Consider the following 19,889-nt stretch of genomic DNA (forward strand, 5'->3'; position numbering starts at 1 on the left):
CGGAATCGACCAATTGCCAGCGACTCGTAGCATGACTCCGCCCCTGAGGTCCCCGTTCCGCGGTCGTGCCTACTGCTACACATTTGTCGCAACGCTAGCCGAGGCCGACGAGGGACCGTCTCCTAAGTTTTTATGAAACGGCGCAGTTAATACGCAGTAAATAAAATTAATAAATATTTATTCTGCTGAGGAACTGTATTTACAACTAACTAACATGAAGCATAAGGAGATACGTTTTATGCTTCGCAATTAAATTTGCTCTTTAGTAACTTTTTGTCTCCGCGAGGGCACGCTGACGGTGTCAAAGAGGGCACATGGCGGCTTGCCAGAAAACAGCTGATTCCTCGGCTAGTTGCTATTTTCCGTGCGTCGCCTGAAATCGAGGTCCTGTGCGGATGTCGTGAGCAGCTGGAAAAATCCGATTGAAAACAATGAAGGCTACGAACCTGCAGTGATCAGCGTGGTGAAAGCGTTGGGCATGAAAATCGACGAAGTCATCAGCTTACTGAAGAGTGTCAGCGTTGTCAAACAGTGTTTACTATCGATGGCAAGAGCGACGAGTGGGAGGTATGTGGTCTGCTGTTCTGTTTGTTTAAAAGAAAATACAAGAAGATCATGAAGGCTACATTACTGTGTTTGCCGACAGAGGAACGTTTGCACTTGCAGTAAGGCAGGTGGCAGCTACTATGCAAGAGTTAGCAATTGCAGTGCGGGAAACGAGATCCGACACACGACCCTCCACCACGGACTCCTCATGCAAGCCACGGTGACAGTCACTCCTGTGCTTCGCAGCCAGTTGACTTCGGCCACATCGGGCTCCGTTCCCGATATTCCGTTGATGTTTTGATGTTGATTGTTTAGTCTCTATAAGGTACACAAACTGTGATGTTAATGCTTCCTTTGGTGTGTTCAGAGAAATAAAATACTTTATTCAGAAATTTGATATAGTGACCGAGGAGAGGACGAGCTTGTTCAGCCAGGTCTGGACAGGGATGTGCAGTATGTTGTATTTCGCGCAGCAGGCTGTGTTTGTTAGTGGCACATTGTTGAAACGTTGTCAGTGTCTGTTCATGTTGAACGGTATCCCCCCCCCCCCCCCCCCCCCTTTTCGACGGGAAAGACAAACACATCACGCAAGCTTGGTGCGCGATGCCGGAGGCGAGCTGGTGAATCTGCTAAATTTCCCTAGTCTTATAAACAAGGGGCCCACCAGTGAGGTGTGCAGATTACCTCGAAGGCGAAGAATGTGTGCTAGTTTTGAAGTGTCATCATGGAGTCTGTGCAGTGTTTCAAAAAGATGTTCATTTTACACACATTCCTCATTCTATTACCTTTCTATGTTGTGTGCATTATGTACAAACCATTTCAATTGAAAAGCCAGTTTGCACAAAAGATGCTTTTTCTGATTATTTGGTGAAAACAACTTGGAAAATAAATTCCAAGGTCAAAAGTAGGTGACAATTAAGTAAAGAGGTGCTTATCACATGGTTATGGTGTATGAAAGAGCGCTGAACACGGGTTGAGGGGAGCCTCAGTTTGAAAGCCGAGCCCACATTTCGATTTTGGTTGGTTGGTTGGTTTGTGGGGTTTAACGTCCCAAAGCAACTCAGGCTATGAGAGACGCCGTAGTGAGGACTCCTGAAATTTCGACCACCTGGGGTTCTTTAACGTGCACTGACATCGCACAGCACACGGGCGTCTTGCTTTTCGCCGCCATCGAAAAGCTGCCGCCGAGGCATTTTGGCTAGCAAACCAAGGTTCCTCCTCAACCCTTGTTTAGTGCTGTTTTGTATTGAGTAGCCATCTTATTTCCCTCGTTCTACCATGTTTATGGTGTAAAATATTTTTGAACGCTCATGTCTTAGCTGCCTCTACTGTCTTAAAGCTGCTCAGCAGTCCCCTTGCAGTTTTACACGTTTTATTAGTGTACATAACATCTGCTCACACATTGCCTTAACAATGTATGTGTGATGCTTATTTTATTTTCACTAGAATTTTGTAATCATTCAGCAATCATTGTGGGCACTGCAGCCTAGTATTTGTACACCATTCTCCTAACAGCTGTTACAGCATTTAGCACTGCGAGCAAGATCTCTAGTAGTATACCATCCAGCTGGCATTTTTACCTCTGATATGTAAGCGTTTTGCACACTGCACCATGCATACAGTACCTATTTGTATAGGTAGCTTCAATATGTTGAAAGGGAGCGGCTTCTTTGAGCCCGATAATTATTCTGCAATATACATGTCAATGTTGTATGGTCATTGTACATCAAGGTAAGTGTGCTGGTATGTATGATGTCTCTTTCTCAATAAAAACACTCGAGTGAAATACAGCGGCCAAGAAATAAGTGCTTCTACTGAGTATATGTGGCAGTAAAAAATCTTTGGTGCCATTTTCTGATTCCAATAAGCGTCATGGATATTTATTACCTTGCTGTAACGCTACGCTTTTCGGTTTAAGCATGTTTACCAAACAGCTAGTGACCACAGCCAACTGTGCCAGGCTGCAAGGTGATAGCAGAGAAGGGACAGCAAGTTGGGTCTGGGATGACTTGGCATTGGTGTAAGCAGCCATGACTCCAGTGGGTAGTCACTGTCTCCTGCATAACCAAACAATGACATCCACTTAAGTCCGCCTTTTGCATGTTCTAGTATACAATCAAAGATCCATACCAACTAGCCCGCAGTGAGGTGGTAAACATTCACAAGAATGTTGGCAACGTGTCACAGGGCTGTCCAAGCAAGCATCATTGTAAGGATAGCCTTGTAGCTTCACAGTGATATAAACAAAAATGTGTTAAGATTACCTGCAAAACACAAGCGCTACGGTTTCTTAGGCAGTAAAGAGATTTCAAACATTGAATATTTGGTTCCTGGTGCCATAACACTAAATTTGTACATTAACAAGCATTCATATGCATAACTATAGTCCGTCTTATGCATGCAGCTTCAGCGAATTCTGACAATCGATCACTCGCCGAAATACAAGTCAGCTTCTCTGTAAGGCTCGTAATCCAACCAAAGGGTCTCGTTGTCACACAACAGACTTCTAGTTCTTGCTGAAAAGCGAACGTGCCGTAGGGAGGGAGCGTAACGAATGGGGGCAAGGCACTACAATCCCTAGTCCCTTCGTTCTGTATTTTGAGGTATATACAGGTATTGAACTTTCGTCAGGTGTCGCTGGGTAATCTCGAAGACAACAGCTGGAAAGAAAAGAGATCTTTCCTCTGTTCGATTTTTAACATTGCGAGGGGGAACGAGTCCTTTTGGTTAGAAAACAAGACTTGCAGAGAAGCCAACTTACAGCAAGTGGTCGATTGCACATATTAATGCATATAATCAATATCGTTCGATAACCGACGCGGGTTTTTTACAGCTTACCCAAGAAAAGTCGCAGGCGTTTAGCAGGCCTTCGTTCACCTTTCGGCGTGCAGGAGTACCGCTAGACGAACGCGTTGTTTGGAGTCCTTGGTCCCACGGGGCAACGAGGGTCAAAAGTGCGTATGTTCGCGTCGCAGATCTGTAATAAAATAGGCACAATACAAGTTTACAATGACGTTTCGAAGTCGTAGCCAAATACACACAGTCAAAACCAACATTTACTCACTACTGTGATGTTCACAACGTAGAACCCCTTGCCTAGCGACTTCTTTCCATATCGCACCGCGGCACCTTGACGGCAATCAGCGTTCCGCCCGATGGCTTCCGCTATCAGCGCACGCACCTGCTGATCGATGCCTATGCGATGCAAACGATGTTACGTTCCCGACGCAAGCTGGTAGCCCCCGATAGCAAAAAAAACGCGGTGCGCATGCAGCCGCAGTGGCTGCGCACTCGTCCGTGAGCTGCGTGAGCCCCCGTTCATCGATGTTCGTCGGCAATCGCCGCACAGTCACTCCACTTTCTGCTGGTTTCCGAGTTGAACACAGTCGGAACAACTAGACCGGTACGTCAAACGTGTCTTCGTCCTCCCTTCTACGCCGTGGATCGCACCGACACAACTGTCACACAACCAGCGCAACGCTATAGCAACGCAAGGAACACAGCCGCCATTTTCGCTCTACTCAGTTGACTGGTTTTGGGGTTACCTCGTTTCGCTCACAATTTCAGTCAATATTCAGCTCAAGGGCAACGTCACCACTTTAGTCTTGTTGATGACGTAAGCGCAGTCACCGGTGAGATCAGTGATGACGCAAAATTTCAATATGGCCGCCGACCAATAGGAGCAGGGCAAGTTGAGCGGTTTGAGACTGGTTTTGTATTGAGAGCGTTACAGAATTCCCCCCAGGACCCGCTGCCCATCGCTATGCCGTACGCCGAGCATCCCACGGACCCGCTGGTGGAGCAGCCTGTGGCTACGGAACCAGAGAGGCCGCCCATCGTTGTACAGTCGTCGCCGCACGAGGAGCAGCCAGCATCGCCAGCAAACCAGGGGGGGAATTCTGTAACGCTCTCAATACAAAACCAGTCTCAAACCGCTCAACTTGCCCTGCTCCTATTGGTCGGCGGCCATATTAAAATTTTGCGTCATCACTGATCTCACCGGTGACTGCGCTTACGTCATCAACAAGACTAAAGTGGTGACGTTGCCCATGAGCTGAATATTGAGCTGAAATTGTGAGCGAAACGAGGTAACCCCAAAACCAGTCAACTGAGTAGAGCGAAAATGGCGGCTGTGTTCCTTGCGTTGTTATAGCGTTGCGCTGGCTGTGTGACAGTTGTGTCGGTGCGATCCACGGCGTTGAAGGGAGCACGAAGACGCGTTTGACGTACCGGTCTAGTTGTTCCGACTGTGTTCAACTCGGAAACCAGCAGAAAGTGGAGTGACTGTGCGGCGATTGCCGACGAACATCGATGAACGGGGGCTCACGCAGCTCGAGTGCGCAGCCACTGCGGCTGCATGCGCACCGCGTTTTTTTGCTATCGGGGGCTACCAGCTTGCGTCGGGAACGTAACATCGTTTGCATCGCATAGGCATCGATCAGCAGGTGCGTGTGCTGATAGCGGAAGACATCGGGCGGAACGCTGATTGTCGTCAAGGCGCCGCGGTGCGATATGGAAAGAAGTCGCTAGGTTCTACGTTCTGAACATCACAGTGGTGAGTAAATGTTGGTTTTGACTGTGTGTGTTTGGCTACGACTTCGAAACGTCATTGTAAACTTGTATTGTGCCTATTTTATTACAGATCTGCGACGCGAACATACGCACTTTTGACCCTCGTTGCCCCGTGGGACCAAGGACTCCAAACAACGCGTTCGTCTAGCGGTACTCCTGCACGCCGAAAGGTGAACGAAGGCCTGCTAAACGCCTGCGACTTTTCTTGGGTAAGCTGTAAAAAACCCGCGTCGGTTATCGAACGATATTGATTATATGCATTAATATGTGCAATCGACCACTTGCTGTAAGTTGGCTTCTCTGCAAGTCTTGTTTTCTAACCAAAGGGACTCGTTCCCCCTCGCAATGTTAAAAAACGAACAGAGGAAAGATCTCTTTTCTTTCCAGCTGTTGTCTTCGAGATTACCCAGCGACACCTGACGAAAGTTCAATACTTGTATATACCTCAAAATACAGAACGAAGGGACTAGGGATTGTAGTGCCTTGCCCCCATTCGTTACGCTCCCTCCCTACGACACGTTCGCTACTCGAAAGTGTGAGTACGCTGCAAAAAGCGCCTGCTTCTTTTCATTTCAGCAAGAACTAGTAGTCTGTTGTGTGACAACGAGACCCTTTGGTTGGATTACGAGCCTTACAGAGAAGCTGACTTGTATTTCGGCGAGTGATCGATTGTCTGAATTCGCTGAAGCTGCATGCATAAGACGGACTATAGTTATGCATATGAATGCTTGTTAATGTACAAATTTAGTGTTATGGCACCAGGAACCAAATATTCAATGTTTGAAATCTCTTTACTGCCTAAGAAACCGTAGCGCTTGTGTTGTGCAGGTAATCTTAACACATTTTGTTTATATCACTGTGAAGCTACAAGGCTATCCTTACAATGATGCTTGCTTGGACAGCCCTGTGACACGTTGCCAACATTCCTGTGAATGTTTACCACCTCACTGCGGGCTAGTTGGTATGGATCTTTGATTGTATACTAGAACATGCAAAAGGCGGACTTAAGTGGATGTCATTGTTTGGTTATGCAGGAGACAGTGACTACCCACTGGAGTCATGGCTGCTTACACCAATGCCAAGTCATCCCAGACCCAACTTGCTGTCCCTTCTCTGCTATCACCTTGCAGCCTGGCACAGTTGGCTGTGGTCACTAGCTGTGTGGTAAACATGCTTAAACCGAGAAGCGTAGCGTTACAGCAAGGTAATAAATATCCATGACGCTGATTGGAATCAGAAAATGGCACCAAAGATTTTTTACTGCCACATATACTCAGTAGAAGCACTTATTTCTTGGCCGCTGTATTTCACTCGAGTGTTTTTATTGAGAAAAAGACATCATACATACCAGCACACTTACCTTGATGTACAATGACCATACAACATTGACATGTACATTGCAGAATAATTATCGGGCTCAAAGAAGCCGCTCCCTTTCAACATATTGAAGCTACCTATACAAATAGGTACTGTATGCATGGTGCAGTGTGCAAAACGCTTACATATCAAAGGTAAAAATGCCAGCTGGATGGTATACTACTAGAGATCTTGCTCGCAGTGCTAAATGCTGTAACAGCTGTTAGGAGAATAGTGTACAAATACTAGGCTGCAGTGCCCACAATGATTGCTGAATGATTACAAAATTCTAGTGAAAATAAAATAAGCATCACACATACATTGTTAAGGCAATGTGTGAGCAGATGTTATGTACACTAATAAAACGTGTAAAACTGCAAGGGGACTGCTGAGCAGCTTGAAGACAGTAGAGGCAGCTAAAACATGAGCATTCAAAAATGTTTTACACCATAAACATGGTAGAACGAGGGAAATAAGATGGCTACTCAATACAAAACAGCACTAAACAAGGGTTGAGGAGGAACCTTGGTTTGCTAGCCAAAATGCCTCGGCGGCAGCTTTTCGATGGAGGCGAAAAGCAAGACGCCCGTGTGCTGTGCAATGTCAGTGCACGTTAAAGAACCCCAGGCGGTCGAAATTTCCGGAGTCCTCCACTACGGCGTCTCTCATAGCCTGAGTTGCTTTGGGACGTTAAACACCACAAACCAACCAACCAACCAAAATCGAAATGTGGGCTCGGCTTGCAAACTGAGGCTCCCCTCAACCCGTGTTCAGTGCTCTTTCATACACCATAAACATGTGATAAGCACCTCTTTACATAATTGTCACCTACTTTTGACCTTGGAATTTATTTTCCAAGTTGTTTTCACCAAATAATCAGAAAAAGCATCTTTTGTGCAAACTGGCTTTTCAATTGAAATGGTTTGTACATAATGCACAGCACACAACATGGAAAGGTAATAGAATGAGGAATGTGTGTAAAATGAACATCTTTTTGAAACACTGCACAGACTCCATGACGACACTTCAAAACTAGCACACATTCTTCGCCTTCGAGGTAATCTGCACACCTCACTGGTGGGCCCCTTGTTTATAAGACTAGGGAAATTTAGCAGATTCACCAGCTGGCCTCCGGCATCGCGCACCAAGCTTGCGTGATGTGTTTGCCTTTCCCGTCGAAAAGGGGGGGGGGGGGGGGGATACCGTTCAACATGAACAGACACTGACAACGTTTCAACAATGTGCCACTAACAAACACAGCCTGCTGCGCGAAATACAACATACTGCACATCCCTGTCCAGACCTGGCTGAACAAGCTCGTCCTCTCCTCGGTCACTATATCAAATTTCTGAATAATGTATTTTCTTTCTCTGAACACACCAAAGGAAGCATTAACATCACAGTTTGTGTACCTTATAGAGACTAAACAATCAACATCAACGGAATATCGGGAACGGAGCCCGATGTGGCCGAAGTCAACTGGCTGCGAAGCACAGGAGTGACTGTCACCGTGGCTTGCATGAGGAGTCCGTGGTGGAGGGTCGTGTGTCGGATCTCGTTTCCCGCACTGCAATTGCTAACTCTTGCATAGTAGCTGCCACCTGCCTTACTGCAAGTGCAAACGTTCCTCTGTCGACAAACACAGTAATGTAGCCTTCATGATCTTCTTGTATTTTCTTTTCAACAAACAGAACAGCAGACCACATACCTCCCACTCGTCGCTCTTGCCATCGATAGTAAACACTGACAACGCTGACACTCTTCAGTAAGCTGATGACTTAGTCGATTTTCATGCCCAACGCTTTCACCACGCTGATCACTGCAGGTTCGTAGCCTTCATTGTTTTCAATCGGATTTTTCCAGCTGCTCACGACATCCGCACAGGACCTCGATTTCAGGCGACGCACGGAAAATAGCAACTAGCCGAGGAATCAGCTGTTTTCTGGCAAGCCGCCATGTGCACTCTTTGACACCGTCAGCGTGCCCTCGCGGAGACAAAAAGTTACTAAAGAGCAAATTTAATTGCGAAGCCTCAAACATATCTCCTTATGCTTTATGTTAGTTAGTTGTAAATACAGTTCCTCAGCAGAATAAATATTTATTAATTTTATTTACTGCGTATTAACTGCGCCGTTTCATAAAAACTTAGGAGACGGTCCCTCGTCGGCCTCGGCTAACGTTACGACAAATGTGTAGCAGTAGGCCCGACCGCGGAACGGGGACCTCAGGGGCGGAGTCATGCTACGAGTCGCTGGCAATTGGTCGATTCCGTAATCCGTCACGATTGACGTCTTAAGGTCACGTGAAAGCCGCGTCAATTTGACGTCACGCTCTACAACTTGAGAGCGAAATTGAGAGCGTTACAGAATTCCCCCCCAGTTCCAGAATTCGCCGCCGCAGCAGCAGCACCAGCAGCCAGAGCCACTACACTGGCAAACGGAGGAGATCATGATGCGGGTGAGCGCTCTTTTTATTCGTTCCTTTGGGATTGCGCGAATCCCATGTTTATTCAGGAGCACTACATCTTTATTGTTTCCACATGACAAGTGTGTATGTGTTTCATTTCAATATGTATTTCCATGTGATGTGTTTCATTTCAATATTTATTTCCTTGTGATGTGTTCTATTTCAATATTTATTTCCATGTGATGTGTTCTATTTCAATATTTATTCCATGTGTGTGTGCAATTGAGGCGCGGATAGCCTTGCTGTTAGCATCGATGCAGGCGACCCTTGTAGGTAGCACGTATCACCGTTGTCTTGTAGGATATAGCAATTCCATATAGATATGGAAGTGCAGGACAGATTTGTTGCCGTTGTTGCCTTGTATTCACGTAGGCATGACTTGTGGGAATGGAATAGACGCTGGTTCTTGCCTTGTATTGCTTAGACAATGGCCGTAGTCTGGACAGACGCTGTTGCCTTGTGGGAATGGAATAGACGCTGGCTCTTGCCTTGTATTGCTTAAACAAATACAAAACTGCGCAAAAAAGGTGCCTCTCTGTTCTTCTTGTCCCGTCTTTTTTGCGCAGTTTTGTATTTCCTTACGACATGAACCGACTAGCCCAAAATCACATTTTACTTCAATTGCTTAGACACTGGCTGTAGTCTTGGACAGACGCTGTTGCCTTGTGGGAATGGACGATGGCTTGCGGGAGACATAGACGCGGGCTCTTGCCACGTAGGATTGTTGCCTTGTAATATCCATGGGCGTCCTGACGTGGTTTCAACATAGTCACCGATACATGGTATTGTTACTTGCAGTGTCTGCAGAGCGGCAAATTGCTGGACTTCGTGGAATACATCTTCGGGCGGTCTCCTCGGAGCCATGTACTGACAGAGCCCCCTGTGGTGGCGGCAGAACAGCAACGCGACGACAGTAATGGCGGCCAACGCAGCCCGGCCATGGTAGAAGAACAAATGGTAGCGTAACTCCCATAGAAGCCTGCGTGTCGACTCTGAGCGAGGCTTTAGTTTCCCAGCGCCCCCTGCGAACTGTGAGGCACAACAAACACGTGACGTTGCTTGTGACGTCACAGGGACGTGTTTTTGGCGGGGAATTTGATCGTCTTTTTACTTGTAACCGAAAAACAAGGCCAACGACGACGGAGGCAGAACGATGCTCAGATAAGGCAGAAAAATGGACACCGTAACTGTTCAGCCAACTTGACATGGATTTCTACAGTCAAGTTTTACGTTAACTGAAATGTTACGGCATCTTTAACCACCTTATCATAGCATCGTTCTGCCTCCGTCGTCGTTAGCCTAGTCTTTCGTCGCGCGTCATGTAAACGCATTCTGGGGCTTCGGCAAGCACATGGATAGAATCACATGGCTTGAGGCATTTCACTAAGGGCATAAATGAGTGAAGCTGTGCTGCATAGAAAGCCAGGCTTTATTAATTCACGATTACTTACATGGACGATTCACGACAATGAAATCTTTAAGTGTAGGAAAGCGACCACCGCTCATTCGTCACGGTCTTCATGAAATCCTCGTGATAACAAAATGACCTCAGCGTAGGTCTCCTAACGAGACGCGGTGAGATTATAAAAGGGTAAAAAATCTTGCTAACAAATAACATATCAGTGTCAAAGAACAACAAAAACAAACGAACGGAATAACTAACGCTAGCGCTAGAACGCCAACCTGTAAGAGCTTAGGTAAGCAATTCAAATTGGGATTACTAGTATTTAGAAGTTAATGCGGCTGAGAAGTCAAAATATCTACGATATAGCTTTTCTCCAATAAATCTCGCCCTGTTCATGATTCCATTATTTTACTCGCGCTTCATTTGCCACTGAGAGGAGTCAATGTGAGGTTACAAATATACAACTTAAGCATTTAACATGTTCATGAGAAAGATCCCATTGACAATAGGAACATCACTGTAATAACAGCTAAAGCACGTTCAGCGAACGTTGGTGCGGTAATACGACGCAGTAAGCAAAACACGCAGCAAAGGGAGCGGAACGGAAGGCTTTGAGCAATGCGACACGCATCTTGGGGGCAATGAAATCTCACCTTCACCGTTCAATTAAAACATGCAGCGATACGCCGCTCATGCAGACGTGTATCCGTAAAACAATTAAGCCACCACTTTTGCGACATGCCTGGGAGGCCGAGCCGAACCGCAGAGCTGTGACGCAGCATTGTCCCATCGTCCGGAAATGCGCACATGCAGCGGCAATCAGTTTCTCATCGAGCACACACAGTCTTCGCCTTGCTGTAAAGCTCTACCACAACCAGCATAATAAAATACTGACTGTTTGTTACAGATAACCCACTCTGTACGCAGCGCGCAACGATGAACGTTGAACCGGGGCCGTTGACGCACCCATCCCGCGGATGAAAAAAGCCGCCATGTCTGAGCTTTGGGCAACTACGCAGCGGATAATAAGTGGCCGAGAGAGGCCGTTAGAAACAAGTTAAAATATTATTAAAAATGTGACACGTTTTTTCTTACGCAAGAAACAAAAACTGCATTCATTCCTGAGTGAGAATATTATGTTTACTTTCTAGTTCTTTGGAGTTCTGGCAGATCTTATTTTCTGTGCGCTAGTAATTTGCCTCACAGTTCGCAGGAGCCCTCATCATCGAGTTGATGCCGCTGGCAGTAGGCAGCGGCACGCGTTTTCTTCCAAGTTGCGCGACCAGTTGTACATTGACCTTGGCCCGGCTTCCCCGCCGTCGCCGACAGGAAGGGAGGCCGACGTGATAGCACTGGAGCGCTTGGTGGCTGCTACGGATGCCCCTAGCGGCTCGACGGACCAATCCGGTACGCTAAGGGGATCGTTATCCATAGCAGTCTCGCCACATTCCCCCTCGCCGCCGCTTTCCGCGAATGAACGGGCGACGGGCACACTCTCGACCACTAAATGCTCTGAGCTCTCCGGTACGTCAAGAACGGCCCTCGCCACTCCCTGCATACAAGCCGACGCCGCCGCTTCCAGCGCCGCAAAGCCCGTGTCATCTCCGCTTGAACAGCCGGCAGCCGCTGCAGACGTCGTCGTTGGTAACCATGGGCCTGTCGCCTGGGGAAAATTTCGTGCCGATTGCCAGCACGGGGGCAACGCGTCGCCGACGTTTGAAGGAATCTTCCCTGGCGGGGGACCACCATCGAGCGGACTATTTGCCGATAAAGAAACGGAAAGTGAGGAACGTTCCCGATTTACCGGAGGGCTCGCGGACTTTCGTCCCAGACTTGGAGATTCCAGGGGTTTCGCTTTGCCCAGAAACGCCTCTTTCATCTGTTCCCCATCGGCAAGGGCGGCCAGGGATGTCCTGTGCAACTCCGATTACGAAAACATCAGTGACGACGAACTCTTTGTCGAATGCCACAGTGTCGCAGCAGCAGCCTCGGACACTACCAACAGCATCTGCAGTGACAGCGGCAGTGGTAGCACCCCAAATGCACCTGCACAAGACAGCAGCTCCCGTGCCGCCTCGCCTGACACTACAGCGGTATGTTGCCCCCCAAGCAGTACAAGTCATGGCAATGGTGCCAGTCCCAATATTCGTGGCACCGCATCATTTACCGGGCGTTCTAAACACCCCGGGCATCTCAAGCACATTTCCAGGCGCAGCATCTACACCGGCCATCCCAAGCGCAGCAGCCATCCCAAAGACAACGGGTCTTCCAAACACAGCGGGTCTTCCAAGCACGGCGGCGAATCAGACAGATACAAGAACAGGAATAGAAAGCGAAATCACCAAGATGCAAGATTGTGCGACGTCAGCCGCATGTCCGTCTCAGTTGCTACACACTCATCCAGCGTCATCCTCTTCCGATCAAAAGCCTTGGTTATCACACCACAGTTCCTTTCGGATGGTGTCCTTCTCCGCCCGGTATAGGTCCAATGACACTTTCTCTTCGGAAGTCTTCTTCCATTCCTCCGTCTCGACCAGCTGTACCTGGGTCCGGATCTTCTGCTGTGCTGTGCAGTCCAGCTCCGATGCTTTTGTGGCCAACGATACCGTCGGGAGCCAGTACCTCTGCCGAAGAGATCGTGTTCGGCGCGTCCATCTCGTCGCTCGGCTGGTGAAAATTGTGTGCACGAGTGTTTGACGGGCCACATTCGACTCGGAAAGACGGAACAGGCGGTTCTCGAACGCCGCCTTCGCCACTGCTTCCCGGGCTGTGAATGACGACCAACCCATGTCGCCCTGGATGGTTTCGATAGGGACGTGTTTGGGTAGCCCGAGTGCCATTCGGCCGGCGTCCCTCTGGCGCCTCTCCAAAAATTCTCTCGTACCCGCCGAGAGACAGAGTACGGCATTGGCGTAGGTCAGACCCGGGACCGCTACCATCTTCCAGAGTGCCCTTGTGACCTCGTAGCGGTTGTAGGTCCACAAGGCCCGTTGACCTAACATGCCTCTCGTGCGAGCGGCCTTTGCTCTGAGGAGCCTCTCATGTGCCGTTAGATAATCCGCTCCCGCACTCAGTCGGACGCCAAGGTACTTGGTCACGTTGGTTTGTGACACTGCATTGCCCTGCAGATCCCACACTCGATCAGGTTGATGGTTGTGAGGCCCCCACACCATAGCCATACACTTGGTTGAGCTAAAACGCAGACCAAGCCGTCTCATCTCCACACCGCAGATGTCCAGCAACCGCTGCAGCTCCTCGGGTGATCTTGCCAACAGTGCAAAATCGTCAGCGTATATTAAAGCAGGGATCCGGTGAACTACCAGCGCTGCTTCCTCGCTGTGCTCCAAAGTGTAGCCACATCCCGACTCTGCCAGCTTCTGTGTCACCCCACTCACATACAGCATGAACAGCAGTGGGGAGAGCGGGCATCCTTGCCGCAGGCCTTGGTGCATCTCCATGGGCGCCGTCACCACATTGTTCCACTCCACCACTGCTGATGGAGCTGCATAAAAGGCCTGAAGGAGTTCAATGTCTTGCGCAGCCAGCCCCATTTCCTGCAGCATGGTCCACAGGAGGTCCCATTTCACACAGTCATACGCTTTCGCTATGTCCAGAAATGCCACATAAAGGGGTGAACTGTACTTCATAGCCATTTCTATACACTGTGTGAGGACTAATAGATTGTCCTCTATCCGGCGACCGGGGCGGAAACCCATCTGCAGCTTGCCTAGGACTCCTTGCTTCTCTGCCCACCTCTGGAGCCTGGCCTTGACGACCTGCATTGCTACCCTGTACAGTACTGGGGTGACGGCGATGGGTCTGTAGTCAGCCAGATCCCTCCTGTCCCCCGCACCCTTGTATAGCGGTTTCACCTTCACGGTCTTCCAGTCATCTGGAATATCTGCGTCTGTCATCACCAGTTCCAGCAGGTCCCATAAGCGAGCCTGGACCAGAGGTCCAATAGCCTTCACCAAGCTCATGGGCATCCCGTCACATCCTGTGGCTGTTCCCGCAGCTACCCTCTTCATGGCTCGCTCCTTCTCCTTATCCGTTGGGGCTTGACGGAGCCCAGCCTCTCCTGTGTCTGCCAGTGTGCCCTTGAACAGAGAAACAGAGGACGCCATCATCACACTGTTTAATGGTTGCCAGATGAGTTTTACTTGCTAAATCGGGCGCATGAAGATGGTTTGAAGCTGGCAACGTATATTGTGGGAAGATGGCGGCGTGCAGTTAACTGGCGGCTACTGTGCTACTGTAAAGTAGGTGCTGTAAACAACGGCAGAATCGTCGCGTCTGGAGCATTTCTGGTGGTATGTTGCGTCGCGTACCTACTGTAACATCACATAGGTGTCCTGCCTCTTCTCAGTTGTTATCGTAAGGCCGGCTATCCCTGCGATTGTTACACGCTTCGCATGCATTTCGTCTACCGAGGACACATGCATCTCTGTGCCCGATCACCTGAAAACACGTCAAATTTGCTTTGGCGCAAGGCTGCGACCACAGTATATTAAAGAAAAAAAAACAGTGACGAATTCCACAGCAACGGCCCTTCTTTGTCTATCCGGGATGGCTAGTGCTGCATACAGTAAATTTCAAAGGGTGCTCGTGTGTGTTTAGTGTTGATTTGCCTTGTGTGCGTATTTTTTATTTTGTTTCCTTTTATAAATGTCAAAGGCTTCTTAACTCCTGTAGATCTTGTGCATTTTTTTACCTTGCGTTTCGCTTAGGATGAAGTTGACGTATCTTTTCCGGCGCGGGACGATGTCGCAATGGGATTATCTCACCACTGCATCATCTCCAGCCATTTTAACAGCTGTTTGTTCTTCAGTATACAGAGTAGCAGTTATGAGAAATCAGAAATGCGCTAAATAATATCGTCTTTATTACCGCATGTATTAGCGATGCAAAACACTACTGTAAAACAAATTTAGATGCCACTGAAAACACTCGATCATTCACCTTTTAAAATTAGCATAATGTGTCCCCTAGCAGGCTGGGGAAATGGCGATAAGGAAGCTGAATATACTTAAAAATAAACAGGATCATAATGGTTTTTGTGCATCTCATGGCAAGACATGCACACAGCGGTAAGGCATATCACTGAAGACCTTTTATTCGAGTTGCAGCCCGAAGTTAGGGACTGAGCATTTTAGTCATCTCATAGTGTGCACTTTCACTGCCATGTAGCATTGAACGAGATCATGTAAGTATATCATAATAATGATTCATTCGTGGAATGCCATGATGCATATATGGGCTTGCCAAAGCCAACAGAAGGCTTGTAGGGTAGTTTTTAGCAGCGTAAGACAAGTCTGAGCGTACATGTCTGTCAGCTGAATAAAAAAAATGTAAAACTAAAAATTAAACAGTAAAAAAGAAAGAACAACAAGAGGGGAAACAATCAAGCATACAAATCTAGCATAACTTGACTTGCTTGAAAGAAAACTCTAGTTGGCACATCATTCACAGTCGTTGGGTCATACAAATTATAGACATATTTGCCATATCAGCCTGCACTCTGAGCAAAATAAAATGATGACATGGACATAGTGTTTGAGCAGGAATGTATGGAAGGCAGAATTCGTTATTCCACAGAGAGTAACAGCCCGTTTAAATAGAAATGTAGATGAAAGCAAACGAGAGCACAAAAAAGACATTGTTGGTAACCATGAGTCACATCATGGCACAAATTATAGATTTTAGTAAACAACCGATCTTTGCACCAAAATATTGTGCAGTAGTAAAAAAAATAAAAAGATTACATATCGCTGCACGCCAGCGCATATGCTCTGCCACCCTTCACTTTGTCCTTCATAGCCTGAGGCACTGGGACGTTAAACCCTATGAACAAAACCAAACCATCATTCTGGCTATTGATGTTGAAACAGAATTTGTTTTGTGAGCTGTGCTCGCACATATGCACCCCTTGACTGTTCTGTAACCCTTCTGGTGTGTTCCCTTAAGCGAAGGGCAATGTAGGTCTTTAACATGAATTTGATTAAGCCAATCACATGCTGTGGACTCTCCTTATAATGTTCGAGGCTTCCAAGACTCTTCTGATGCCTTTCACAAAATTGGCGGAATGACATCAAGGTTAAATACTCCGCTGTTGTTTTTTGAACCTCTCCCAAGCGGTTCCTCAGCACATGCTCGGCAGTATGGAGGGTGTGATGAACTAGTTCAGAAGGCATAATCAGTCCGCCATTGTTTCTTATAAAAATAAGAATACTTGTGATGTTGTCCTTCACTAGCATGTCAGTACACGCAGTACATGCTACTTTCTTTAACACAATCCTCACAACAAAACCTCCAATGTACTGTATTACTTCGCTGCTAAAATTGCTAAGGCCATAACTGAGGTATCCGTAATCATGATCTGCAGCTGTGATAAGAGCAGCTTCTTCATTCGAGTCATCGCTGTTATCGTGACTCTGCTGCACTCTCATGTGTGGCAATGAAAGAGTCCCTTCAAGATCTGGGGCCACATTTCCAGTATTTGGCGGCCGCACATCTGCATGAACGAGAAGGCTCCGGTATGCATACCGGAACTGCAGTGCGGATGGGTTGTTGTTCCAGCCCCCTCTTTGGCGCACAGAACTGAAAAACATTTCTAGATGATCCTGGCTCAGTCGATATGTGCAGACATAGCTGTAGAAATATACAAACATTGGTATAGTCTCAACAGAGGCACGGCATTTTAGAGATTGCATGCTAGCCTTCTGGCATTCAGTTTATACTGACATGTAACCATCAAAGACAGCACTTCCATGTAGCTCATCCTGACATATGGGGTAACGTAATTTCATGCAAAATGCTTTCACGCATTGTTCGAAAGCTGCTAACAGTTACTCATGAACTGCACTTACCCAAATTAAAAAATAGCATAACACCACTTAAGAATGAGAGAGAACGTACACAGCAGCTCATGTGTGTTTTTGTTCTCTCTTGTCCTTATGTGGTGTTGGGCTGTTTCTAAAGTAGTGTTATCAGCTTTCCCAAACTTCCACCTTATTGTAATTGTACTTCATTATGGTTAGCAGCAACCTTGAGTAAGGAAAAAAGTTTTTTGTATATAAAACACTAGGTACAGTCCACTGACTTATCAGTTCGCAGTTATATGTAACGCATGTTGCAGTGTGCATTCATGCTTACTATCTTACAAAATGTTCATTTATGTTGGTCCTGGTATGAAGAAAAAGCTTGTTACACTTTGGGTCCAATAAACCGTTTTAAATATGTTTCTACTGGCAGTATGGAGAATCATGCTTGTGGGAATCTCCTCAATAGTGGAGTATAGTTTAAATGCCTACCTGCACAAAGCAGAGTTGAATAGTCTTTCTGCCAGCTCAGCCACACTTTTCAAAGAAAAGGCAAGGCTAATTACAGACATCCGTTGTCCAGATGTGCAAACAAGGCCACCGGATGGTAGCCTCAAGGCCATTAGTTTTGCTGAGAGGGCTAACATGGTTCTCTTCTGGTTTGGGAACGTAGATGCTCGTAGTGGGGCTTTGAAGTCCATCGCAGTAGGATTTTGCGAGTTCAGCATATCGAATAACCTGAAAAGAAAAGCTGTAAATTCAACAGGAATAAAGTTTGTAATGCAACTTTCCGATCCACGTCAGCAATAAACTTTGATGTTCCTTTGCAGCCAGTGAACTGTACTAGCTTCAGTTGCAGAGCCAGTTGCAGGCTTTTGCTGACAGAGGAGCTGAATGTTTGTGCGGCCAGCTTAACTTTCATGATTTGGCGATAATATTCGATGTGGCTTTTTCTGAGCTTGTTGGCTGCTCGGAGGCCTTCGGCCTCCTGGAGGTCTTGCAATTTTTCAATGAAGCCCCATTGGATTTTCTGTAAAATAAACATACTATGTTAGAACGTGCTTGTTAGGAAATTATTTAAACTGCTTCTTACGCCATATTCGTTGCTGCTTAGAACTTTTTTGTCGCCCAGAAGGTTCCGGAGGAGCTTGAGGCCATGTGCTGCGTCAAATATTATTGACACTTTTTGCGATGGGTCTATGGGATGAGGGAATGTTGTTTTTAAAAGGTTGCTGCTAGTTTCATGGATGCGGCATCCAAACAACTTTGCCATCGATACGTTAGCTGCCAGCGCATCACACGTTACTGCTACCACTTTTAGGGAGCATTCACTGAGCAAAGTAATTGCTTCGCTAACAATGTTCTTCAGGGTTTCCTCACAGATGTCATTGTTCAAAAAATATCCAAATGGAATCTTCCATGGTGCAGCTACTCCTACAGCCATCAGGACAAGAGCATCGCCAGCCAGACTTGTGTCATCTGTTTCCCTTGGACTCTGGCAATTTCCGAGGTCCACATAACCAATAAGTCGACCACTTGGACTGTCGAAATCACATTTTTTTCTGATCGCCATGCCATCGAGCATTATGCAGCAAAGTTTCTCTCTATCACTTTTTTCTTTGAATCTTTCTTTCATGTGCTCCAAGGCCTCCTGAGTGAATCCTGGCCAAGCGTCCACAACTTTCAGCCATGTGCGAATTGTTTGTCGGCTTGGCATTGGGGATATGCTGGACATGTAGTTGTAGGCACTTGGTGAATGGTAGTACAGTGTGGTGGCAAACTTCTGCAGTTTTTCACTGTAGCGCCTTCGTCCTGGTGCCCTTTGAATGTTGATGCTCCAGTTCCTTAAAAGTTCCTTTGGAAGTTCACCAAATGATTCGAGTAACTGCTGCCCTTCTGAAGAAAGCAAGTTTTTCTCTCTCATTTCCTTAATGACGCTTTTGAGAGTTATCAATCTTGCTTTCTTTTTCTTTAGCTGTTGTGTTGTGATCTTGTTTATCTCAGAAAGCTTCTTGCTCGTGCTGAGAAGCCTCGTTTTTGGAGAATAAGGCGTAGAATATTTGTGGTCTTGGCTATGGACTTCCTTCCTGTGTTGTAGCTGAGGAGATGATGGAGCCACCTATTATGGAAGCAAAAAGGTTTTGTTGCAAGCAACAATAAACAAAATGGTACTATGGCATTATGTATATATTTAGCAAAACTTACTTAGGCAGCAAAATAATGAAGCTTTTGTATGCAAGGTTCTAATGGTAACCGTAGTGCATGCCATTTAAATCACCGAAGTGTGACCTGACGTCATATGAGCAGTGTGCACAAATAGGATACTGTGCTTTATTGGTACTGCCTGCAGCAAATCAAGTTCAACATGTGGAGATATTGCACATATCACTGCATGTCTCTTACCCGCAGCCGCCTTCTTGGGGTCACTGATTTTGGAGTTGCTGCTGCTACACCTTCACTGTGCGGCGTAAAGACCACCTGCAAGGAAGAAAGCAACCTTATTTGTCTGCACCAGTTGTCAGGGTTGTTGTGGCTTACCCTCGGGCGCTTCACTGGTGACCAATTGCTGGAGGAACTACCTTCAGAAGGCGTTGTTGTTGCCTGAGTGGAAAAGAAGAAAATAACCGTAGGAACAAGCGCTATCACTGCGTGCTGCTTACCCTTAGCCGCCTCCTTGGTGTTGCAGATTGTGGAGTGCCTGCTGCTGCATCTCTGCTGTGCGGCGT

General features: G+C 47.0%; 2 long non-coding RNA genes across 2 annotated transcripts; one reads left to right on the forward strand and one right to left on the reverse strand.

Annotated features, from left to right (window-relative positions):
- Positions 1-1,398: 1,398 nt before the first annotated feature.
- LOC146171626 (uncharacterized) lies at positions 1,399-4,106 on the reverse strand. The gene is made up of 3 exons (XR_014702845.1): positions 3,611-4,106; positions 3,385-3,523; positions 1,399-2,603 (listed from the first exon to the last, which is right to left on the reverse strand). It is a non-coding gene; the product is annotated as an uncharacterized LOC146171626 (long non-coding RNA).
- A 524-nt stretch (positions 4,107-4,630) lies between these two features.
- On the forward strand, positions 4,631-6,372 carry LOC146171627 (uncharacterized). Its single transcript, XR_014702841.1, has 3 exons — positions 4,631-5,101; positions 5,189-5,327; positions 6,153-6,372. It is a non-coding gene; the product is annotated as an uncharacterized LOC146171627 (long non-coding RNA).
- The last annotated feature ends 13,517 nt before the right edge of the window (positions 6,373-19,889 follow it).

The sequence above is a fragment of the Amblyomma maculatum genome, unplaced genomic scaffold (genome assembly GCF_055883805.1).
Source record: "Amblyomma maculatum isolate TAMU_Amacu unplaced genomic scaffold, ASM5588380v1 scaffold_19, whole genome shotgun sequence".
In the NCBI taxonomy this organism is placed as follows: Eukaryota; Metazoa; Arthropoda; class Arachnida; order Ixodida; family Ixodidae; genus Amblyomma; species Amblyomma maculatum.